Consider the following 26,426-nt stretch of genomic DNA (forward strand, 5'->3'; position numbering starts at 1 on the left):
AGGGAGCTGGGCACCCTCCCCTTTAAACAACTCTGCAGGGAAGCACTGTGTTGGCTAAGACGCAGATACACACTTCTGTTGCCTTTCTGAGTGGCTAGTGTTGACAAGAAGAGAGTTTCAGTTTTGACTGAACTAACACCTTCCAGGCATATCAAGAGCAGAGATTAATTTGGCGGATGTGTCAGGGACAGCCCTGCACTCCGTCCCAGGGCAGAGGGTGCTCCTTAAAAGAGCATCATAAGAAGCCGAGAAACCAACCGGGCCTTCTCATTTTTCTGGTTATGGTCTGACAGGTGTTCCCAAAACCTGCACTGTCTAGCACCAACTCAGGCATCCAGCAAATCTAGAAATGGCAAAAGAAAGGTAGTGGTTATCTACAGCCTTGTGTACATACTTGAATCCGCCTGCTCTTGCTCACTAAATATTTCAGTGGCCAGCTCTCAGGAGCTGAGCTGTCTTTTTGCTGCATGTTTACAGCATCTCGAAAATGCAGATCAGATCCAAGTTAGGACCTTTAGGTACTGCTGCAATAAAACTGATCAATAGTAATGATATCCTAGCAGTCAGGGACTCACCTAGCTAGACCAGGACCTGGCATCGGCCTTCTGTACCACTCTAACCTGGATGGAGGCTAGCAAGAACATTTATTTAAGACTAGTTGTTGCTGCTCCATGGCACAGACAAATCCCATTCCACCTGCCATCTCTGATTTTCACATCAGCACTGGGTGCTGGCACAGTCCAGTGGGGTTGTTTTCCTGTGCTTTCCGAGCTTCTGTGTTCTTGCAGCAGGCTGAGAAACGACAGCCCCTCACTCTGTCCTCATAGTGTGAAATGGTGAAACTCGCCACCACAAGATGCTCTGTGTAACAGAACTATAAAGTGGTTCAAAAAGCAATGAGGAAAAGCCAGGGAGGGAGGTCCTTAAAAGGGCCACTGAAGATAGAGAGGCAACAGTGTCCAGCATGGCAAGTCTCTGAGCCTGACTGGTAGCCAGGAAGTTTTATACCGGAGGGTGCTGTAGGAGCACGTGCTTGTTCGGGTCTAAGCACACGCCAGAGACAGGACGTGTGAGTGAATGAACTTTTATTCTGATCCTATATGGTTATTTTCATACTGACAGTCAATTTAGCTTTCTTGCTTTCCAGACCTAGGGAGATATTAACCTATATTTTCTCGCAGTTCTCATTCTTCCACTTTTGGCCTACAGTACTTCTCCTAGAAAATGGAAAAATCTGCTGCGGTTGGAGATTCTTCTGAAACGAATAAACAAACAAACAAACTGCCAGTGCACCACAAAATACACCTTCTTTTAGGCTGGGAAGGTTGTAAAAGCCATGAACTGCTGCAGTTGGGAGCCAGAGCAGCTCACACTTGCAACTACACTGAAGAGGATTACCAGAGTCCTGGACACCAGAAACAAAGAGGACAGCTCATGAAAAGCAGGAGAGTGCAAGTGCTCATTTTCCACTGTTTTACAGCTTGTAAAATAACTTACATTTGACTTAAGCAACAGTGACATTTTCCAGCCTGCGTTAGAAGAGCTGACACCTGTTTTGCACACCCTGCATTACTCAAGCGGTGCAAGACGATGGATGCAGAGACTTGGGGCAGCACGTGTGGCTGCAACACATTTGAACTTCCCAAGGGGGATTAACTTAGTTCACTCTGCCTGCAAATCAGGCAGCGCAGGCTTTGTCACGCGCAGTGACCCAGCAGAAGTACTGAGGCCGCTGGGCTGCACTGCCATCACTTCGCTGATGACGGTACCAGGTTGTTGCTTCTCTGGGTGTGGTGCCTGGCCCACTTTCACAGCTCAGATTGACAGTACACATCCCATAAAACCAGGACGAAGGACAAGGAGTGCAGAGACAGTTTTCAGCCAGGTCTGAAACCCACTGAACAAAACAGAAGGCCTCTTCTGGCTAAGAACATTTTGTTTTCAAAAGCAGCATTCTTGCATGATTTCACTGACTGATTCACATGGGACTATTTTGTGGAATTGGGATAATTTGTGGCATGATTTTTATGGTACAATTTTCTGAAAAATATATGTATGCAGCAGTTAGTAGTGGTTACCAGCTTCAAATTCTGCAACGGTAGAGCTCTGTTCCTGGCAAGGCTGGGAAAGGCCACGGGTGGGAAGCACACAACACTGAAAAGGGAAAGTGGTGTTAAGAAGACCAACAGCAGTCTTGACACTAACGGTGCTCCTGAGTGTGCAGGCTCCTCACCATCTTGTGTTGTGCAATGCAAAACACTCCACTTCCTTCACACTTCTTCTCTGGGTCCAGATCCCCAGCAGGTGTAAATCAGCTTCCCGGTGCTGCAGTCACCAGTCTCTGCCAGTTGACACCAGCTGAGGGTTTGGCTGTAGGTTCTTATTTTTCTGAAGGCACAGTAACACTCCCGAAATGTGTTAGAAGCCTTAAGCCCTGCTGTCTTCCCTCTCCCATCCCTCGTGGCAGCAAAGCTAGATGCCAGCAGTTGGTTAGGAAAACACGTGTCAGTTTTTTAAAAGCACGACTGTAAAAGGGAAGGGAAGACTCCCCCATCTCTCTCCCCTTTCTCGTTCTCGCACAGAGGCACCTCGCTGCCCCATGGAGGGAGAAGGCTTGCTGGACACAAGCCACAGCCCTGGCGGGATGTTTCCACCTGCCCAGCAAAGCGGAACAGTCCCATCGCTGTCAGGCCAAAGCCAACACACAATATTTTACGCAACTATTTTTGTGGTGGGATCTAATGGCTTGGTATCTGGGACATCTGCCGGAAGCAAGACACCCTTTGTGGGACTCTACACAACTCAGCTGGCCTCATGCTGCCGGTTGCTGAAGCCACAGCCTGGGACTGCTTTTCAGATCTGGTTAAGGGCAGAAAAAAAAATAAAACCCAGCTTGCTTCAAACTGATATCAATCATGCTCAGCGTTACCATGTTAGGTGCGCCTTGTGCAAAAACCAAGAACCTGCAACATCCCCTCGCACGCCTCCCCGCTTCCCCAAATCCTATTTTTGAGTGAGGAGCCAGAGTGAACGCATGGTTGTGGCAGGACCTCACCACCTGCCACCTCTAATTATAGGGGAGTCCTGGTCTATATTAGCAGAAAAACACCCCCCCACGCACACACATTCGTGCTCACTCTCTGTGAGTACAACCGTTCAACCGCCAATTTCAGGCACTGGTTCCTTCATGGCAACAAGATATAAATATAGACCTTGATGACCCCAAAGACTCTTCTCCTTGCCCCCCCTTCACTTTAACCCTTGAATTATTTCCATAGCTGATTCTTAAGGTCAATTTTGTGATATGAAATCCAATACTTTGGGCCACCTGCTGTCTTAAACCCAGGTACCCATACTGTTAAACCAGTATCCATCAGCATCAGTGGGTGCTCCAGGCACAAAGGGTGGGAGGTCAGGTAGTAGAAGGTTTTTTAGACTGACCCACTCAACCTTTGCTGAGAGAAGAAAAACCTTGTCATGGTCTAATCGCTCTTCTGCTTGCAGCAAAGACCCTTGTCACTTGTGCCTGCAGTGAGATAAAACACACAGATGTTTTGTATTCAGAAGTAATGCTGTTTGAGGCTATGAGAAGGTAGCGTGGGGTCAAGATTTATAAGTCCTCCTGAGGCCTTCTCACTTTACCTGTGGCAAATATTCAAAACAAAGTCAGGGGACTACCTGCATAAGAGCTGCAGCACCCAGCCCTGTAGGCTTACTTACCCATGGGCATATTCATGTATATGCATGCATATACGCATTAATCTTTTATCAGCAGTTCTGGCTTAGATGGGCGTACTCTTCCCTGGGTAAAAAACTGGCTGGATGGCTGGGCCCAGAGAGTTGTGGTGGACTTAAATCCAGCTGGCGGCCGGTCACAAGTGGTGTTCCCCGGGGCTCCGTACTGGGGCCAGTTCTGTTTAAAATCTTTATCAATGATCTAGATGAGGGGATCGAGTGCACCCTCAGTAAGTTTGCAGATGAAACCAAGTTGGACAGTACTGTTGATGTGCTTGAGGGTAGGAAGGTTCTACAGAGGGATCTGGACAGGCTGGATTGATGGGCCGAGGCCAACTGTATGAAATTCAACATGGCCAAGTGCTGGGTCCTGCACTCAGGTCACAACAACCCCATGCAGCGCTACAGGCTTGGGGAAGAGTGGCTGGAAAGCTGCCTGGCGGAAAAGGACCTGGGGGTGCTGGTTGACAGCCGGCTGAACATGAGCCGGCAGTGTGCCCAGGCGGCCAAGAAGGCCAATGGCATCCTGGCCTGTATCAGAAATAGTGTGGCCAGCAGGAGTAGGGAAGTGATCGTGCCCCTGGACTCGGCACTGGTGAGGCCGCACCTCGAATACTGTGTTCAGTTTTGGGCCCCTCACTACAAGAAGGATATTGAGGTGCTGGAGCGTGTCCGAAGAAGGGCAGCAAAGCTGGTGAAGGGTCTAGAGAACAAGTCTTATGAGGAGCGGCTGAGGGAACTGGGGTTGTTTAGCCTGGAGAAAAGAAGGCTCAGGGGAGACCTCATCGCTCTCTACAACTCCCTGAAAGGAGGTTGTAGCGAGGTGGGTGTCGGTCTCTTCTCCCAAGTAACAAGCGATAGGACAAGAGGAAACGGCCTCAAGTTGTGCCAGGGGAGGTTTAGATTGGGTATTAGGAAAACTGTCTTCACCAAAAGGGTTGTCAAGCATTGGAATAGGCTGCCCAGGGAAGTGGTGGAGTCACCATCCCTGGAGGTATTGAAAAGACGAGTAGATGTGGTGCTTAGGGACATGGTTTAGTGGAGGACTTGGCAGTGCTTGGTTAATGGTTGGACATGATGATCTTAAAGGTCTTTTCCAACCTAAATGATTCTATGATTTTATGATTCTATGATTTTATGATTCTATGATTCTATGATTAAAGAGAGAATAACCCTCAAATTCTACTCTGGAGGTTTTGTAAAAGTCTTCAGGAAAAGGCATCCTAATGTCTCCATGCAAAACAATTTTTTTGGAGAATGGGTCTTAGCTTTTTAACATCACAGGGGAACACAGCAGTCCCTTTGGCTTCATGACTCAACAGAAGCTTGGCTTCAAGCAACAGGATTGAAGGGCAGAGACAAATGTGTGGTTTACCTACTGTGGAAAGAAGCACTCTTCCATCTTTTCCCTTGCTCATCTGCCGAGTGAGGATTTGCATAGTCTGCAAATCAGCCAGCCTGAGGCATGAAGACCACCCAGATGATCCTATGGTTAATACCCTCCCTGTGATCCAACCCGTACACTTTGTGGCTGAGGAGATGGCTCACTGGCCTCTGAGTGGCCTCTGAGGACCTTCACCTCAAGCGTACCACGTCTTTCTTTGGCAGGACAGTAGCATGAGATTGTTTTGTTCTTCGCTGAACTCCAAATCCAAAACTGCATTCTTTGTTCCAAACTACAGTTTACTGAAGTGTGGTTTAACAAGGTCATATGCTATTTCAGATATGTAACAACCAAAATGTAGTTGGAAAATCAAAGAAAATGAAAAACAGCTTATTACACTCAAATACCCAACAATTATATGCGAGTCCTCCATAATATGCAGTTAAGAAAATAGGAGAGGGCAGGCAGAAACCTCAAGGAAACATAAACCACAGGGAAAGGAGAGGGGAGGATGGCAGGAATCTGGAAGAGACTTCAAGAGGCTACCCACTCTTTTTCTTAGGGCAAAATCACTGTCTCTGTCATTCCCTACAAATGTTTGTCTTATCTTAGACGAAATAAGACAAACATCGAACACTAGTAATGGGGATTCCACAGCATCTCCAGGCAATCTGTCCTAGCGCTTCACTATCTCTGCTTTTAATGCCTTGCCTAAGTCTTTCTTCCCTCACTTTGAGTCTGTTTCTTCATGTCATATCCACCAAGGACAAAAAAAACGACTAGGAATCAATTTAGGGAAATTACACTGTGTTTTGAAGAAGGGATGGCAAATTGTTTTTCTTTTCAAGTCCATCATAAGTTGTTCTGGCTTACAACTATGGATTTTTTTCCTTCTCTTTTTCTTTTTTTAGAGCCAAATTCATTTACATGTGCACACTGCTGGCAAAATGATCTGCCTCAGAAAAACCACCAGTAACAGTAAAACCCTGCAAAGATGCGGAGATGGGCAGGAATACTGAAATCCTTCCTGAACCTGTTTAATACTGTCCCTGTTAGAGGTCTGAATCAGCAAGACCTGGAGACCTGCTGGAGTCTTCAGTCCTGACACCTAGAAAGGTAGGAGCAGATTTGATATTCTTACCTGTAAGAATACATGCTGAAGTTTTTAGATGTATTCTGATTTGGCCAGATAGTTCCTCTCAGGCAATAGGAGTTTTACCACTGATGTAATTTGAGAGCTTTTAATAATCGGTAAGAAATAGAGTCTTTCTGAGTGCAGGCTGCAGCATCATTTTATTGCATTGCCAGAAAGAAACCCGTTCCTATGCAGCACACAGTTTGCAAAAGTAAAGTTTTTGAGTGGTGTCCTATTCTCATGGAAGGACATTAGTCAGCGTGGATGGCCACATTCAGCTTGTCCCACATTACCCACACAAACATGCATTTGCAGAAGCCAAAGGGCAGATCTGCTGCAGGGAATGAGCTGTCATAATTTCACTGACTTCTGCTGGGTAGCATTGATTTCCATAAATTAAGAACCTTGTCCCCAAACATCTACATGCTTGGTTTCCTTCTGTGTTTACAAAAATACTCTCCACTGGCTACACATTAAAGGGAAAGTCAACCCTCCATATGCGGGCTGATCTCAGCTCCTTTTGGATGTGTTCATGAACATATTATGGTTGTGAAAGCAGGCCTGCAGCTCAGCATAAACACTGCAGTACTTGCTAGCAGGTACAGAACAGCCAGATTATTAGAAATTGAATGAAAAGAACTATGCTTTACAATCATGTTAGTTCTGCATTGGAAAGAACATATTTAAGATGGCATTACTGCAATTTCTGTGGGACAGTTATGAGAAGTAAACATTCAGTGTGCCGTAAGTTTTGCCACAGAAATGCGTTTGAAAGCGTAGTGGGCAGAACCTTTTCAGACTTCAATGCTTACGTTACATATCCAACAAACAGTAATAATGCTTATAAAAAGGTTTGGCATTTGTCTTTTATTGAGATTCTACTCACAAGGTTTAAACTATGGCATAAAGATAAGACTACAAGCTAGTCTAATTATGGGAAAGAAAAAAAATCATACCCAGACATAAACTGATTACAATAACTCAAATGAAAATGTCAGGTAAATTGTTTTAAGCATCTTCTGAAAAGACAAATAGCTTTTTCTTCAGGTATCTGCAGTGAGAGAGCAAACAAAAATCCTTCTGTTGGCAAGGCAATAACGAGCAGAATTTCAGCATCAGAGTTTTCAGTTTTTGGTTAGAAAGGGCACGGGAAACTCCAAGCAGACGTAGTCTGTGCGCAAACCTGAACGCTTCAAATTTTGTAGATCAACATTCTGCCTGTCACAAACATTCAGGCTGATGCTGCAAGGCCCGGAGCAGTTGGGCACTCTGCTTGCCAAAGCCCCCTGACAGAAATTGTCTCACACCATCTAACTCTACTAACGGCGTGAAAGTTTGGTGGAGCAGGACACAATCTGCTACAAATTCCTGATCTATAGAAACACAGAAGCACATGTACAACTTTCTCTTCATGATCAGATCGTGTGCAGTGCCAGGTCTGTTCTCTTATGCAACCCATCTTGAGTTTGAGTTTTGCAAGAACTGACTTCATCTTTTGATTTTGTAAATGCAACACATCCATCACCTGCATTGCACAATATTTTCCCTGGACTGAAGGGAAAAAACAGAGATTTAATAGGCCATTTTTCAGAAGAGTATGTGTCTTCCTTTCTCTTATCCATGACTTAATGCTATTACTTTCCGAAAGAATAGGGGCACATATCCAACATCCCACAGCCCTGAGAGACTTTCCTAAGCAAACTGCTCCACTTCATTGTTCTTCAGCATCTCTGCATAGCTGGAGCAGAACGTGGCCTCGAGTCTCTTACTCATCGCCTGTCTCTGTGTGCGATCGTAGGCATTCCTCATCAGCGTTGAAAGGTACTGTCAGCGCAGCTATGATTTCTTTTTCATTCCCTGCCTGACACGCTTACAATGGCAAAAGCTCTAGATGCAAGGTCCTTTTGGCAAAAAAGTCATAATTGCCAACACAGCCAAAAGGAACTCCTTTAGACAAAAAATTCCCCTGTTGTTTTAACAGAAGTCCCTTGGAAATCTGTGCTAGCAAACCCTCTCCAGTGTGGGCAAGATCTCATCTTCATTTTTCCTTCCTTTCATTACATGGCCCCTGTATGACCATTTGAGGCAGCTAGAAGCTCATATACAACCTCACAGTTACATGAGGAGTCCCAGGCCTTCTGCCCACCACGCTGCTGCGTGCCCCAGCGGCGTGGGGCAGCGCGTGTCCAGGAGGCTCTGCTCCTCCACCCTGTGCTACCAGAACCCAGACCAGGCTTGGCAGCTCAGGGGGGGAACGCCCTGAAAACCTCAGTTGGACTTCCCAGCATTGGTGAATCCCCGGGAAGCTCTGCCAGCCTCCCAGTCACTCTTAGCAACAGGCTGTAGCAAGCCAGATGTAATAGTGTATTTATTATGTTAACGTGCAAGGTTTAATAAATGTGTTACAAGGAAGGAGGTACAACAAAATAAAAGGTGTGTATTTAGCTCAAGAGGGCTTCTTTGCTACATTCAGCCAGTAGTTCCAAAGCCAGCCTAACCTTTGGAGCAATAACAAAGGTAAAGACTTTCTTTATATTGCTCTTTTCCTTGGTGGTTTTACATGCCTGTACACGCATCCCTAAGGATTTTCTGTAATCCCCAGCTCCAATAACCAATTCAACCAGGATGTCAGCTTGTACCTATCCGCCTTACTAATGAAATCCCATCTATCACCAGCTCAGCAGCTGGCAGGAAAATGGCTTTTGAAATACATCTTCACAAAGGGCAGGTGTAGAGGGGAGGCTGAAAGCCACATTAACTTTAAGTTCATGTAAGTCTATGTGCATAACGACTCTGACAAGAACTATTCATTTATAAATCCATAGAGACAATAAAGAATGCAGCCCGTTAGTACTGTGCAGTAGAGTTTAAACATAGGGCAAGCAAGTAAGCTTTGACAAATAGTATCCTTGTGAAGGTGATGTCCAGACACAATTTGCCTAGTGAAAACGATGAAAAAACAGTGAGTCTCCTTCCATGGCAACATCCTCTTTTACTCCCTGAAATCGTCAGGACTTCCTCCCGGGAAACCAGAACAAGGCACTTTCTGCCGCGTGGATATTCTGTGCTGCTCTCTCTGCCCAGGTCTTAGTCATTACTCTTACTCAAAAGTCAGCAAAATATGCTGTTGCCGTGTAACCATAAACTTGACTGGTCTTGTATCAATTACCCATAATTTGCTATTGGGGTTATCAGCTATTTTCCAGATGTAATCAGGACTCTCTTCTGAAGTAATGAAATTAATTAGGTTCACCAATAATGTGAGAAGTTTTCTAATTAACCTCCTCTGTAGCACGACAAAACAACTTTCTCGTTCTGTCCCAGTAACTCCTGCCCAATAAGACTTTGGCAGCATCCTGAGCTGGTACACCCGGTGAGAGACACCAAGGCCTTATTTTAATTAGTATTTTATGACACTTAAATTGGAGATCTCTGACTAATGGCATTAACTGCCGTGAGCTAAATGTTATGAAGAGCTAGAGGAAAGCTAAATTTTGACCCAAGGAATATTGTTTACTTCTGCTGAGCAGCAGGGGGAAAGGGAGACCTTGCTTATCAGGAAGAGAAATCAGAAAAACAGCCACCTAATTTCTTGTCATTTGTCAATTTACAAAACACACTTGGACGCTGCTCCTTTGTATATGTCAGAAACAAACAACAAATGTGCAAGACAGTTTAGGAAAAGCCAGCTAACAGTGGCCTAGCTCTGGATGCAGGTGACTTGTTCCACCATCTCTCCCTGTCCATCAGGCTCACTCCCAAGTGGATCACCACCTTTTTTTGACCCAGCCTCTGGTTTGGAAATCCTTACTTCAAGTCTCTTCAAGGAGAAGGAGGGGCCCAGAATGTGGAGCACAGCCATATCCCCCCTGCTGTGAAGCTGTTTTGAGATGTGAAGGAACTGCCAGTCTCTGTCTCTTGGTTTGAAAGATGGGAGAGGTTAAGAGCCTGGCAGATGCCCAAGTGTGGCTGCTACACAGCTGCTCCAGGTACATCTGCCATGCCAACTTCATCCAGTATTGGCACCCAGGTGTATGGATTCAGGTTAACATCCTCACACTTCGCATTACAGGAAAATCTGATACTACTTTTATCTCCACTGGTCTTTGCATTCAGCCAGCTGTGGCTAAGCCCCTTGCAGAAGACCTTGTCTACCTTAGGCCCTATATGGAAAGCCCTGTAAGTCCTATCAGACTCCAGGTACCAACTCTCCTTGGGTTCCATCAGCTTGCATGTAAGCAAAACCTGGCCTCAACACTATATCCCCACCAGACTAAACTTGCCCAAGCTTAAAGCATCTCCAACCTCTAAGCAGGGGCAGCTCCTGGAGCCTTTGATCTGACAGCTGCACAAGTCCCCATGTTAACATGAGAATGAAGGCAGGGAGCTTTCTCCACCACAGGTATCACCCAAAAAATTTTTATGCCATGAGTCATTAGCACTGTAGCTGTAACCATAACTCTGAAATAAACTAGTTTTCTAAATTACTGTGAGAGCAAGTTTCCCCCCCACACCTTATCTGTAAGGCCAAAGTAAGCTAGCTTTTAAGAAATACTGTTAATACTTCACTATAAACAGAGGTACAATTTTTCAAGCAAGTAATGGCAGTTTGCCCTGTGGCTGAATAAAAAAATAATGTTACTTGCCTAGTGAACAGCCTGGAAAGAACCAGTGTCTTACATGTAAAGATGAAAAAATATTGTGTAAGATGCAGCTGTTCATTCAAACCCTTGTAAAGTTTAATAATATTGTGTAGGGTGTGGCTGCTAATGTAAACTGTAAATAATTCATTGGAAGTAATTTATGGGACGGGACCTTCCAAAGGTCTTGTGTGTTTTTCTCCCCCAGTCAGTCACACTGTCTTAGACCAGAACAGCTGTGCAGAGGCTTGGGGGTTACTGGGCTGTTAGGCCCAGCAAGAGCTATACTCCTGACCTAAGCTAGTGATTCCCAGGAGTTTTAAGGTTGAGGTTATTGGTGCATTGCAATGCACAACACCCTTTTGTGTCAGTAAGTCCTTTTGATTCTTTTTTTCCCCTTCCCTTTTACTTTGGAGAAAAGTGCTGGAAGTCCTGCCAATTTTTGCAGTGCCTTGGCCAGCTGCTCTACGCACACACACATGCAGCAGTGACATCCTCCATCCATCCACCTGTTCACAGTGGCAGAAAAAGCCAAGCTCTGGCCCCGCCGACGGCACGGATGGCCCCGAGGCCACACTGTGGTCGGCATGCGGTTGCTCCAATTTAGAATTCCTCCTCGCTGTTATTTACAAATACCTTTTTCTCTCTCAAATCTTCCGTTTGTGGCTATACTTGCCCTCCATCACCAACATGAGAAACTGTGTGCCGGTTTTAGTTCTCCTTCCTGCCGTGGTATTTGTAACTGACGGCAATTAACGCCTTTCTGGAGCACGCTTTATTCATATTCTTGTAACTGTGAATACCACCCAGCATGTGCGCAGGGCAGCTTTCACCTCATCATTGCCTTTGGGCCTGTTAGGGTTTGCATTTTGTGGTCAGAGCAGTAACAGAAGGTGGGATTAGTTGTCAGTGCTACCATGGTTAGCCTAAACCTTCCCTGTGGTCACCTTTAAAGCCCCATTCCTAAAACTGGAGGTTTTAACAGGAAAAAGAGGTATATTTCAAACAGAAGTGGATATCTTAACTTCCTCTCCTCGCCAGAGCAATATGGCTTTAAGATCTACCTTTCCCCCTCCCCCTTTTTTAACCAACAGAAGTAATATATAGCAGAAGTCAGCACACCTGGATTATTTATCTCCAAGACAGAATTTGCCTTGTGGCAATACCTCATTTTTCCTTGGTGCCTCAGTCTCCCCTTAACAGCTGTTCAGTTTTCTCAAAGACTTTCATGGGAAAGCACTCTCTGTGTGTTAAACACTACGGTAAAGACTCTCCGGTTGCATTCACTGGAGAGTTAGCTGAGCAGGCTCAACTCACAGATGGTGCTGTTGATCCTCCTTGACCTTAGTCACCCTCCTCCAGCTTCAGTCCTAAGCCTTTCTTTTCACAGGAGGCCTCATTTCATATGCAGGCTTTATTTCTCAAGTGTTGTCATGACCAAAGTCTCAAACATACCAAGGGGAAAAAATGACATTTTGAAAGCAAAAATATTGATTTTTCCCTCCCTATTTTAAGCTTCCTGCCTGCAAATAATGCACAGATTTTTTTTTTTTCCTTATCCCAAGGGATAGCAGATGGATATTTCACCCATTTTCAACTTGGTGAAACTCCCCCCCTCCTGAAAGCCCCTTTTTCACCCCAATCTAAGGTCCACCGACCAGACCGACTCTCACAATTTTGGCAGGGCTGTGCCAGGTCTTCCCTGAAGGATGAACTGCACATCCCACCTGCCTCTGAGCTGGCTTGTTTACAGGGTGCAAGTGTCTACAGTGCCCTCCTTCCTCCCCTGCTACATCCTCCTGCTCCACCTGTCTCCTTCCCTGCCTCTGCCTGGAAAGTGGCTGCTCAGAGCCCGCAGGCTGGGGGCCCAGCTGGGACCCCCAGCTGCCCAGGCTGTGCCAGCACCTCTGCAGCAGGAGTGCAGGAGGCAGCTGGGGGGCGTAACCTCATTTACTCAACAAGTATGGTCACTCAGGAGCTGTGGACAGTGGAATAAGGAAAAAAAAAAAAAAATATATATATATATATGTCTACTGAAAGTAACATAAGGAGGACCCTGGCTGGAGGATTAGGTATGGAGAGGCAGGTTGGGAACTGCCAGGAAGAAACAGAGGGAACCTGCAGAGAGGCAGGAGAGTAAGGACTTTTCCGTTCGCTGTTATGGGCATCCTCAATGCTTTTCTCTCTGTGTATGTCTTTATTTCTAAAGCTAGAATTGTAGAAGGAATAGTAATAGACTATTCCTGTTGGTTTATATGGAACTGTTGAAACTTTATCATTAATGTATGCAGGAGATATGTAAAAACAAGGTGGAGGTATATGTACGTAATCTCATACGATGAGATTCAAACCATCAGCTCGTCCTCAAAATTTAAATATTTTTCGGTATATCAACACTGCTGAGCTATGTCACGGACCGAATATTTCCACTGGAGGAAAATTTAATCCTTTTAATTAGTTAGGGAACATACTGAGAGAGCTTCAACTACAAATTCCTGGCATCTCAGTTTGTATGAAATCTTTATTCACGCCCAAGCCCAGAAAAAGCAATAATAATTTGAACTGGTATTACCCTGCTATATCATAATACTTGAACATACCACATGCAGTACTGATACTACTGACAGAAAATAACTAGTGGAAGCCCAGTTGTTGCACTCCTTAACAGGCACACTTCCTATGCCTTGCAGCAGTTTTAAGACTGCCACTCAGCTTACATGAAGTACTAATGAAGCTCATTGCACCAGACTGGCATTTTGCATAAAGGTTACAAAGCATAACATGAATTGCACACAGAGAGGGAGTACTGAACCCACGGTGAGGAGAGGAAGAAAGAAGAGCTAGAGAAGGAGGGACGCTTACAGCCTTCAGGCAAAGAAGAGTTTGCAAGGAGAAATGAATGCTCTTCGTACGCCTAGAAAGCTGCTGGCCTTCCTGCAGCACAGGGTTGATGTGAGGATGGGAAGCAACAGCCAAATCCAGAGAATGGGTCTAGAACTGGGCGTCTGTCACAGTGCACGGCTCACTAACTGCCAGCAACATTGGCCTCACTGGGGTTAGGCAATACGTACGAGAAGCAGTACCAAGTATTGCCCTTGTCCTGTTTCCTTCACAGATAGCTCTGTTCCTCCCTGCACTACTATGGGGTTGCTTCTTTGCCAGCGTGGCTATCTCCTGAAATGCTGGCACTCACTGGGCAGGAAGCTCAGCGAAGAATAGCAAGAGCTAACTCCAGCACCCCACAGGGCTGGGGAGGCAGCAGAAATCAGAGCACCAGCAGAGAAAAAAGGCTGGGAGGTACAGCATTTATGAAGAAAAAACAGTCAATTACAAATGTAGACAAGGGACTAATTGCAAAAGCTAAACAATTAGGCATGTATAAATTAATACTTAATACATACTACTAGTGATAGTGATTAGCAATGCCTGTAAGAATTAAATATTTAGAAATAGACTCATTTACATAGAGAAATACCTTTCTGCATGGGGAGCCCAAGTAATTATTACCAATGCAATTGTCTCAGTAGTTCAGATTTTACTCCAATGGCCAAGGACTAACAGTCATTGCTATCTAGGCTGGATGTCAGCTGCAGACGGTCATCCACCAAACTGTTGTAATGAGCTCAAAGTCTCTAGCAGACCCAGAAATGAAGGAAAAAGCAGGCGCTTTTTTTACACAAATGCAGAAATCTAGCTTCCACTTCAGGATGCCTGCGAGACACCCTGGGGGTGTGACTTACTGCGTGCCCCACTGTGCCCCCTGCACGGAGCCCAGCGAGGCGCCCTCGCCACGAGGCCATGCAGTAGAGAAGGAGCTGGATGTGAGGTTTGAGTAACTGCCTGCTTGGCCACCAGCTTAACCCTTGTTATCACTGGCCAAGCAAAACTCTTGGCTCTGTGAGCTGCCTTTGACTTTAGCATTGTTTCCAACCAGGAGCAATACAGCAGCTACAAAGCCCGAATGAGGTCCAGGGCTGCCTCTACTCACAGCCTTGCACTGCCCTTTTTCTTGCACTTACATGAGCAATAGTAGCACTATGTAGAAAAGTGTCTACAGTGCACGTGGGGACACTCGTACTCCCTAGTTTGATTATCTATGATGCTTAAAACACACATCCACATACACATTCACAAAATCCTTATTTTTCCCAAGTACTGTATTCAAATTAAATATTCATCTTCCTTAAAAAGCAATTAAATTTTACTGTCTAGTAATTTGCAAATCTAAACAGCAAATGTAGAAAAATAATTAGCATAGTAAGAAATCAGTTATTTCTCTGATAAGCTCATAAAACCTTTTAATTAAAATCACAGTATTTTTAATTGCTAAAGGGAATATTTTGTTTATAATAGCAAACATTTCTAAGTTTTAATTTAAGTTCCAATCTAATATTGTGATAATTGAGAAATGGCCTCCAGGGGGCAACAGTATCCACCAAACAAAATAATGTGCATCTCAACTCTACCAAAGGATTTTCTTGCATGAGAATGTATCTTCTTGGGATACAGGAAAGGTAAGTTAGCCTATACAAACTCTGACAAGTCTCCAGTGAGCACACACCAAGGGAAACAATTCCCATTCATTTAAAACCACACTTATTTAAAAAGTTATTATTAATCAAGATACAAGGGTATACTTCCAGTAACTGTATGCATGCAAACTAAAATATAATTTCTAACCAAACGTATAAAAAGATGTGACTTGTTTTTTAAGCTTTCAGACATGCTATTTTGAAAACATCTGAAATACCTTGGAATTGCCATATTGTGTCACTTTCCCTGTCAACAGAATCCTAATGGTGCGTACAGGATTTACAAAAGTTGGGGTTGACAAACCTGGTGGCCTGATAGAGGTCAGGCTGCCACCACGCCATGTTCCCTGGTCCAGCCAGTAGTGAGGCTGAGCATAGATATATGCCCACATGGCCAACCACACATACAGGCTTGCTCAGCCCTCACGCAAACACAAACACTATTAACAGCCTCGTCCTGTTCCTTTGCTGGATGGCCAGGATGATGGTGTGTTAGTGGGAAATATATACAAATATATGCACCATATGGATCCCTCCAGTAGTTGGCTCCTGGAGCAGCCCAGGGGAGATGGGGCAGGGGTTCAGGTCTCTCATGGGGTTGTTGGGGCTCCCCACCCTTCCAGCAGCATGCTGGGCTCCTCTGTCAGGCTGAGGAGCCACACATAATCACACAATTAATCACATAACCTAACAGTGATCACATCCAAGTCGTACATGATGGATGGTAAGAAGCACGCATCTCAGTGCTAGGCCACTAACATTCATCAACCAGAAGAAATATTTTAAAGAAACCATTTGGTTTCTGCCGTGGGTACCTTTGAAATTGCCATCTCCTGGGGACACTGATCACAAGGTGTTACTATCAGGCGGCTACTTACTGATAGATGCCTGACAGTAACTTTGTAAAATATTGTTGTACCTACTTCAAGTAATCGTCATCACTGAAATCCACCTTTGCTACTATAGAAAAAAAGCTATTCATTATTCATTATTTATTGTGCTGGTATGTTTAACAATCTAGTCAAGATCATGTTAGGTTCGAAGGGGGAAGGGGATAAAACCAGGCTCACCAGAGATGAGCCTAGGGGTGGCATGCCAATGCTGGGGGTGAAATCGATAGCCCAGATCAAGTGCATCTACACCAATGCACAGAGCATGGGCGGCAAACAGGAGGAGCTGGAAGCCGTTGTGCAGCGGGAGAGATATGACTTAGTCGCCATCACAGAAACATGGTGGGGTGACTCTCACGATTGGAGTGCTGCAATGGATGGCTATAAACTCTTCAGAAGGGACACGTGGGGAAGGAGAAGTGGTGGGGTGGTCCTGTATGTTAGGGAGTGTTTTGATTGTCTAGAGCTCAACGATTGTGATGATGATACGGTCGAGTGTTTATGGGTAAGGATGAGGGGGAAGGCCAACAAGGCAGATATCCTGCTGGGATTCTGTTATAGACCACCCAACTGGGACAAAGAGGCGGATGAAGCATTTTACAAGTGGCTGGCAGAAGTCTCACAATCGCTAGCCCTTGGGGGGTTCTCGTGGGGGACTTCAACTTCCCGGACGTCTGCTGGAAATACAACACGGCAGAGAGGAAACAGTCTAGGAGGTTCCAGGGGTGTGTGGAAGACAACTTCCTGACACAGCTGGTAAGTGAGCCTACCAGGGGCAGTGCCTCGCTTGACCTGCTGTTTACAAACAGAGAAGGACTGGTGGGAGATGTGGTGGTCGGAGCGCGTCTTGGGCTTAGCGACCATGAAATGATAGAATTCTCAATTCTTGGTGAAGTAAGGAGGGGGGCCAGCAAAACCGCAACCATGGACTTCCGGAGAGCAGAGTTTGGCCTGTTCAGGACACTGGTTGAGAGAGTCCCTTGGGAGACAGTCCTGAAGGGCAAAGGGGTCCAGGAAGGCTGGATGATCTTCAAGAAGGAAGTCTTAAAGGCGCAGGAGCAGGCTGTCCCCATACGCTGTAAGAAGAATGGGCGGAGAAGACGACCGGCCTGGCTGAACGGGGAGCTCTTGCTGGGACTCAGGAAAAAAAGGAGAGTTTACCACGTGTGGAAGAAGGGGCAGGCAACCCAAGAAGAGTACAGGGATCTCGTTAGGTCGTGCAGAGAGGAAATGAGAAAGGCAAAAGCCCAGCTAGAACGCAATCTGGCCGCTGTCGTTAGAGACAACAAAAAATGTTTCTACAAATATATTAATGACAAGAAGAGAGCCAAGGAGAATCTCCATCCTTTATTGGATGCAAGGGGGAACATTGCCACCGAGCATGAGGAAAAGGCTGAGGTACTCAATGCCTTCTTTGCCTCAGTCTTTAACAGGCAGACCAGTTATCCTCAGGGTATTCAGCCCCCTGAGCTGGAAGACAGGGACGGGGAGCAGGATGAACCCCCCATAATCCAAGAGGAAGCAGTTAACGACCTGCTGCGCCACCTGGATGCTCACAAGTCTATGGGGCCGGATGGGATCCACCCGAGAGTGCTGAGGGAGCTGGCGGAGGAGCTCGCCAAGCCGGTCTCCATCATTTATCAGCAGTCCTGGTTAACGGGGGAGGTCCCGGACGACTGGAGGCTTGCCAATGTGACGCCCATCTACAAGAAGGGCCGGAAGGAGGATCCGGGGAACTACAGGCCTGTCAGCCTGACCTCGGTGCCGGGGAAGATTATGGAGCAGTTCATCTGGAGGGCGCTCACAAAGCATGAGCGGGACAACCAGCACGGGTTCATGAGAGGCAGGTCCTGCTTGACCAACCTGATCTCCTTCTATGGCCAGGTGACCCGCCTAGTGGATGAGGGAAAGGCTGTGGACGTGGTCTACTTGGACTTCAGTAAAGCCTCTGACACCGTCTCCCACAGCATTCTCCTAGAGAAGCTGGCGGCTCACGGCTTAGACAGGTGTACTCTGCGCTGGGTCAAAAACTGGCTGGATGGCCGGGCCCAGAGAGTTGTGGTGAATGGAGTTACATCCAGTTGGCGGCCGGTCACGAGCGGTGTTCCCCAGGGCTCAGTTTTGGGGCCGGTCTTGTTCAATATCTTTATCAATGATCTGGATGAGGGGATTGAGTGCACCCTCAGTAAGTCTGCAGATGACACCAAGTTGGGCGGGAGTGTTGATCTGCTCGAGGGTAGGAAGGCTCTGCAGAGGGACCTGGACAGACTGGATTGATGGGCCGAGGCCAACTGTATGAGATTCAACAAGGCCAAGTGCCGGGTCCTGCACTTCGGCCACAACAACCCCATGCAGCACTACAGGCTTGGGGAAGAGTGGCTGGAAAGCTGCCTGGTGGAAAAGGACCTGGGGGTGCTGGTTGACAGCCAGCTAAATATGAGCCGGCAGTGTGCCCAGGCGGCCAAGAAGGCCAATGGCATCCTGGCCTGTATCAGAAATAGCGTGGCCAGCAGGACTAGGGAAGTGATCATGCCCCTGTACTCGGCACTGGTGAGGCCGCACCTCGAATACTGTGTTCAGTTTTGGGCCCCTCACCACAAGAAGGACATTGAGGTGTTAGAGCGTGTCCAGAGAAGGGCAACGAGTCTGGTGAGGGGTCTGGAGAACAAGTCTTATGAGGAGCAGCTGAGGGAGCTGGGGTTGTTTAGCCTGGAGAAAAGGAGGCTGAGGGGAGACCTCATCGCTCTCTACAACTCCCTGAAAGGAGGTTGTAGCAAGGTGGGTGTCGGTCTCTTCTCCCAAGTTACTAGCAATCGGACAAGAGGAAATGGCCTCCAGTTGTACCAGGGGAGGTTTAGATTGGATGTGAGGAAAAATGTCTTTACTGAAAGAGTGGTTAAACATTGGAAGATGCTGCCCAGGGAAGTGGTTGAGTCCCCATCCCTGGAGGTATTTAAAAGACTTGTAGATGAGGCGCTTAGGGACATGGTTTAGTGGGCATGGTAGTGTTGGGTTGACAGTTGGACTCGATGATCTCAGAGGTCTTTTCCAACCTAAATGATTCTATGATTCTATGATTCTATGTTGTCTAACTTTCTGGGAAAGGGATTATCCAGAAAGCCTATAGTCCAAAACTACAAGGACACACATGGGACTGAAGGAGAGGAAAGATAATGAATTATACAATGTGGTCACTATAAATTGATCCCATTTCTACATGTAAATGCAGGTACTCCCCTTGTGAAGGAGTATGAGATATGAAGTTAGTAACTGAAAAAAAAACCCAGACATCTTAAGGAAGAAGAGTATGGTCATATGTCCAGGTGTTGTTTCTTAAAAATTAAAGGAGAAGATAATTAAAGCAGAAGAAGACCAAAGATAGGGGGAAATCACAGCAGTTGAGACCTTGGCATTCAAGGAGACGGAACACCCTTCTGTCTTCTGGACACTGTTCCAAAAGATCTGGACTGAGGTAGATAGTAGGAGGAGAGTCAGTTTAGTGCAGGAATGTGGTCAGATACTGTCACTTGTTTTTTGATTTTCCAAGATGCTTGAGTAAATGTTGAGATCCAAAAGGCTCAGTTGCTACTTAAGTGTAACATTGTCCACTTGGTGATCTCTTGTTTCTGTTTGACTTTTCTCTTTGATGTCTACATGGCAGTCAGAATATAATCTTAAATTAAACTTTGTCATGTTTAACTTCGTAGTTTTAGCCTGGATTTGAGATCCTGGTGGAATATTTTCCTTCATTTTATTCATAAAAAAGGAACTATATTTTGAAACGCATTTTAGCTTCCATTCATCATGTTGCTTTTGTAGTTCACCGTGTCCAGGCTTGACTAAGCGTTGATCAATCACCCATTGAGCACATGACTCAGATAGCATAAAGCACAATGAAAGCTGTGTTTCTCTGACTGTAGAAGATTTTAATAAAAGGAAACTGCTCTTTGAAGAATGCCAACTTTTTTCACCCTACAGTCAAAGGGAGGTCCAATCAACCTTAGAATAAAAAGAAGTCAGAATAACTATCTTCCTACATGTGAACTAGTATTTCAGAGTCCATTCCAAATGCCTTTAACTGAAATACTTCAAAAGAAGTTGGATTAAGCATCAATTAGCATGGTGTTAGTAAAACTGTCCTCAATGAAATAAACATTGTATGTAATTTTTTATTGTTGCTATTAGTTAAAAATGGAAATTTTTTAACTGTTGGAGGAGGGAAACTGTCTCACATAATTATTTAAAATTATTTTTACATTTTAACATAATTCTCTGTAGGTTTTGTAAAAAAAAAAAACCAAAAGATTTGACAAAGACAAAGATGTAGAAAGGTATAATAACATTAAGAAGAACATGGGAGAATAGAGTCACAATATCAATATATTCCTGTGTTACTTAATTAAATAAAAACTAAAGTAACTATAGTTTGTTCCAGGACCAAAAACATACTGGCCATTTCATTTTGAGAGGTATTCCGTGGCTTTCTACTCTGCTAATTTGTGCCCAGTGATCTGCTTTTTGGTTCATTTACTTGTTCGCAGGTAATGTTTCTTGTAGCAAGTTGTGATGAGTGTAAGATTTCATACTAAAAAAAAAAAAAAAAAGACTTACTTGGGCATCAGCTATTAATGAACCGGTTTTATAATTTCTGACCTTTTGTAGCCAGATATTAGGATATATTAAAATAGTCATTCATACACTGGATGAGAAAACCCACATTGTTGAAAGTCTAAGAAACAAAGGAAAACCAAACCATCAGCAAAACCAAACCTCAACAGCCAGCTAAGCTGAGCAGAAACACGAAGAAATGCTGGTAGGTAACACAGAAAACCAAACACTTGAAGCTGCATGCATTACTGAAGATGTGTCTGGGACCAGCTGCAGCTGTGAGGTTGTTCTCTTATACCTATTTAATAGCTGAAAAGAGGAAGATGAGAACATCTTTTGCTACGGATAACTGATTGGGAGTGTGGGACTGCCTTGCAGGGCATGCCTGCACATATCACACATCAGTTGTCATGACAGCACGAACTCTCCTTGCATCAAAGTAGACCATTACTGTGGTTTTGCCACCTGATGCTCACCAGTGCAACACGTCCAATCAACTGTGCAACTTGTTTAAGTGATTCTCCACCAAGGCTGTTAAAGTGGAAGCTTTATTAGAAGTTCAGGCCCTGTGCAAAGCTTTTCCTCAGCAGAGCCTCCCCATTCATGTTTATTAATTATACTGGGTCCCAAAGCTCTTATTTCCTTATTATTTCCTTATTTAGTAAACTAGTATTGTTGGCTATAGAAGAATAGCTATCTGATCGTTTCCTTTTGGAAATGATTAGTCTGGTTTTGTGGGTGTGTCTTTTTTTTTTTTTTTTTTTCATAAAATCTGGAAGCATCTGAAATTGTTTCTTAGCAACCCTTTTCAGTTTGCCATTTCCTTCTATTCAGCTCCCCAAAGAGCGCTTCTAAAGCTGTAGTAAGGTTGGCCATTTCAGAGAAGAAGCTATTATTTTTCCTCTTGTATGAATGGTGAGATTGTGCCCAGATACCATAGCCTGACAGGAATATTCTCCAGTATATTAAAAAATGTCCTTGAAACAATGAAATACTGGTAAACTGAGATAATTGGTAAATTACTGGCAAGAATACTGATAACTGTATCTGTTGTGCTTGGCAAGGACACAAGAGGAAAAGGACAGCTACTTCCTTATTGTTCTGCGTAGAAGGTTAATTTTGTCTAAACCAAACCTTAGACATTTATCTGAGTTTACAAAGGTACTTCTCACCTTGCTCATATACATCTAGCACCTTGCCTTACCTACCCACACGCAGAGGGCAGTTTAGTTATCTACCACACCACACAGTGGTGCTTAGAAAGCCCTGCATACTGGTAAATACCTAATCAATAGCATGTATTTTACATGTTGTGAGACCAAATTATTTGAGCGTCGCCCCCTTTGGACACTGTAGGTCCCACAAAATATACATCACCCATACAAAAAGTGAAAGTCCTTCCAAATAGCTCAGGGCCACTACATTGATTCCTGTTTCTGTACTTTCCAGTTCCACCCTTCATCATGCACAGAAGACTTACACACTGTTTCAAAAGTGAGGTTTTTCACAGCACGCTCAGACAGTGGTAAACCTGCCTTTTTAAAGTTAATTTATAGCAAAATAGTAAAACAGAGCAGAACACAGAGAGATACAAGGGAAAATTTGTGGCAGCTGAAGTCTGTTCACCGATTAACTCCTGTGGAAAGGCCCTGAGACATACAATGGGCTGCTGATTAAACAGAGTGAGTCTGCTGCTCACTCACTGCCCAGAGTCCCCACAATGTACGACGCTCCCTTTTGTTCCCTGGCACTCCTCCAAGTTTAATGGGTGCCATGTACCACGGCACTGATCAGTTTATCTATACATAAATATATTCCAGTAAAAAATGTTAGAATTCTGCATGCAGGCTTCAGCACATTTTGGGACCTAAAATATTTCTGTCATCTCCAAATAAGTACATTACCAGAACCCTACAATAAACAGTCTCTTTGGCTAGACACTTGTCCTAGTCTACTCCCCGTCTGCTGTTTCACCAGCAGAAAAGGCACTTCATATTGCCGAGGAGAGGTAACAGATAAAAAATCTCCTTCGTACTCGTTGTGTAGCTGCTTTAGACACTGTCTCTGGCTGCAGTGTGGAAATTCAGGCAATGAGCTCCAGCATGACAAGGTGCAGTTATTATTGCATGCAACATAAAATGGGTTTTGGGCATCTCTCTTTTGCCCCAGCTTCCAGCATAGAGAAATGTGACTGGAGTTTTGGCACACTTGGGCGTCCATTGCTTGAAACATCTGAATTTCAGCAAGTTGTAAGACTAAAGATATACTAATACAAATCCTCCTTCTTTAATCACACTCTTGTGTATGAACTGAAAATCTGAAGATCCGTCAGAACCTTTTAATCTACAGAGAAGCCGGGATGAAACCGTCTTGGAGGACATTTGGCGATGCTTAGCTTGTTTTGTTTGTTGAAACTCTGCTGTTCATACACACCTGGTCTCGACCTTGCCCCCACTGCATCTATTGATAAGGTTGGCATTGGGATCAATAGTAGCAGAAGTAGAGCCAAAATGGAGATGTTAATTGCCAAATCTGTAACTTATGTCACCTGTCAGGAAGTCCTGTGACACATACCAGCCCTGCTAAGGGAAGGTCAGGTGTATCATACCATCATCTGACATAAAGCAGCACAGCCACAGATAGCACAGTGTCAACGTTGAGCAGCACCAGTCACTCAGATGGGACAGGTAGACGAACTGGATGGATAACCAGGGTTATGTCTGTATTTCTGCCCCTACCACAGACATCTCACCTTTATCAAATCTCCAGAGATAGCTGTTGCACTTCAATGGGATATTAATTATAACTCCTCTCACTCTAACAGAATTTTCTGTCTCTGTGATGTCCCTCTCAAAGTTACAAAACTTCGTGGTGCAATGTTGTGTTTCTCCCACTTAAGACCTGGGCTTTCATATACAGCAGGAGGACACTTGGTGGCACTCATTCAACATCATTTTTACTTCCCATACCACAGATTCTGTGGGTTAACGTAAACATGTGAAAAATCCCCCTTAATAAGATTATCCCATGAACTCTGTCACTACGACCAACTCCTGCAGTCACTACTCAGTTTTAACTTAATCGTTAATAAAGTCAAAAATAATTTGTTTTGTGTAAAAGAAAACTAAAGATCAGTTTATGATAGTAAACTGATCACTAAATTTGAGCCGAAGTGATTTTGCCTACCAATTATTCTGCAAAATCTTCACTTTTCTGCTTGGATGGGTACCTAAAATTCACTCCCTGTGTAATGTGCAAATTCTTTGTCCCTGCACATTACTGTTCACCGCAACTTGCATACAACTGTTTGAAAACAAACAAAAAAAGAAATAAACCCTGACTGAACCATCTGGTAACCAGGATAGCTACTGAGAAAGAGACAACTGCAAAGGAGGTAGAGAGTTGCACTTGGCTGTACACAGCAGTCCCTCTAATTTATACTGCTGGGTGACTGCCATCTGTAACCCAATATTCATACTGTGTTTTGAGAAAGACACATGGGAAGCAGCAGCACTCTAACACATTTAGGCAAGTAAATACCTATAACCCCTCTATAAAATCCTTCTTTTCCAGGAATTACCCCAGTATCTCATGGACAGTACCCTAAAGTCCTGCCAAGGACCACGGCCTTATTGCTGACACCTGGCAGTTATTCATATCAAAGCTGCTGAAAGATCTGACAGTCAGTAGGGGATTTGTTTACTACCCTTAACAGCAGGACACTATTCCATTAGCTAAGGATAATCCAACACCATTAGATAGCCCAAAGCTTGACTGAAGGTGCCTCCTTTGCGGGAGGGGGAAGATCGAGTCCAGATGTCCCTGCAACTCTCCACTTACCACACTCAAAATAAAACTTCCGTGAAACACAGGTTACAAATAGGTCAGTAGCCACAAGCAGCCAAGACGACCTCAGTGGGAAATGTCTTAAAGCAATGGAGCACAGGCAAGCGCACAAGACAGCCTGTCCTCTCAAAATACAGAAGTACCTGCCTTCCTCTAGAACAGAAACAGGGCCCATCCCCACCATCCTTCAACAACACAACGGCCAAAAGAGTGACCCACAGCCGTTACGCCAGGGTCACAGTGCCCACAGAGCTTGATTACTCCGTGGATGCCCATTGGCCCCGAACCTACAAAATCCATGCTGTCAGGAAACTCCTTTCCCAGCAGTTTTGCTTTTGTTCCAAGTTTTACCAGCTGCACCAGGGAAGATTTAACTTCTTTGGACAAAGTGCCCATTTCATTATCTGCATGAACTTGCATGCACTTTGTTTGTATACTCAGTGGTGTTTATATACTTGAGAAAATGCTTTGCTGACAAGTTCTGTACAGTTTTCCAATAATCCAATAATGTTTATTAAAACCGAGCATGCACTTTTCAAACCAAGCAAAGATTATTGTACTCTAAAAGGTGTGCGCCCAAACCAAATTTTTAATTTCAGAACATTTTACTTCTGGCCTGTTTAGGAAGAGTTTTGTATTTAAAAATGAGACAGTATTATCTTCTCCCTTTCCAAACTTTTAGGCAACTAAAGGGCTTTTCCTCTAACATTCTTCTAAAAAGAGCAAAAAAGACCCCACTGTTTTAGCAGAAACACAGGAAGGCAAAGTGCGGTCCAAAAGCGAGTTACAATTAATCAGCTGAAAATCATACTGAGCACTATTTCACCATGCTAAGCACACGGCCTGCTACAAAGCACTTACATGTGCTCTTCACACCGGGCCAGCGCTCGGCATGTGCTGTGCCGGACGCAGGTTGTCACAACAATTGCACGGCCTTTCCCAGACAAAGTGCCGGAGCGTGAGTCACGAAGGCCAGAGCCTTTCCAAATCACTTTGATGGCCTGTCCCCTTGCAGGAAGGTGGGGCTGCATTGTACAGAAATGCCATCAGCACCATTTCTGTGCATACAGGGAATTTCACTTACGTCATATTTTAATATGGATATTATTTGCTTTGTTAAAGATTAATTACTGGGAGGTACTGGCCGGGTCGGACACCAATCCCGGGGAAGCTTAGGGCAATGGCCAAATAAATAGAAAGCGTGCTTCGGATGAAGGCAGCCGGTACCGGGCCATGAACTCTCCAATAGGTGGTGCTGCGGGGACAGGCTGGTTTACGGCCCGGCCCGACGAGCCAGCGCCCCGCTCCGCCGCCTTCGCCTCCCCCTGCGCCTCCCCCTGCGCCTCTCCCTGCGCGGGCGCGCAGCGGGCGCCCGCCTCGGGGGACCGCCGCGGCGCGCTCTTCCTGCTCCTGCTGCTGCTGCTCTCCGAAGGGTTAAAAGCCTTTGAGCCCCATGCGTGGGAGGGGTCCGGGCAGTATGGGGAGGAAAAGTAGGTCAGCGGCGCCCAGCGGCGTAGCGGGACGGGCGGACGGACGGACGGACGGGGCGGGCGGCGGGGGGGCTCTCCCTCGCCGGAGGCTGCAGGCGCTCCGGCCCCGACTCCAGGCGTCTGCTGACAATTTGCTCCCAGCCATTAGCAGGTACTCTCATAGTAT

General features: G+C 45.2%; 1 protein-coding gene across 1 annotated transcript in view; it reads right to left on the bottom strand.

The window, feature by feature from the left end:
* LOC143172972 (tubulin polymerization-promoting protein family member 2-like) overlaps nucleotides 1-25,737 on the bottom strand; it is a 35,341-nt gene extending 9,604 nt beyond the window's left edge. The window contains exon 1 of the mRNA XM_076362899.1: nucleotides 25,632-25,737. The gene's annotated coding sequence lies outside the window, so the exon portion shown is untranslated. The remainder of the gene's footprint in view (nucleotides 1-25,631) is intronic.
* Between the last annotated feature and the right edge of the window lie 689 nt (nucleotides 25,738-26,426).

This window comes from Aptenodytes patagonicus, chromosome Z (genome assembly GCF_965638725.1).
Source record: "Aptenodytes patagonicus chromosome Z, bAptPat1.pri.cur, whole genome shotgun sequence".
Taxonomy (NCBI): Eukaryota; Metazoa; Chordata; class Aves; order Sphenisciformes; family Spheniscidae; genus Aptenodytes; species Aptenodytes patagonicus.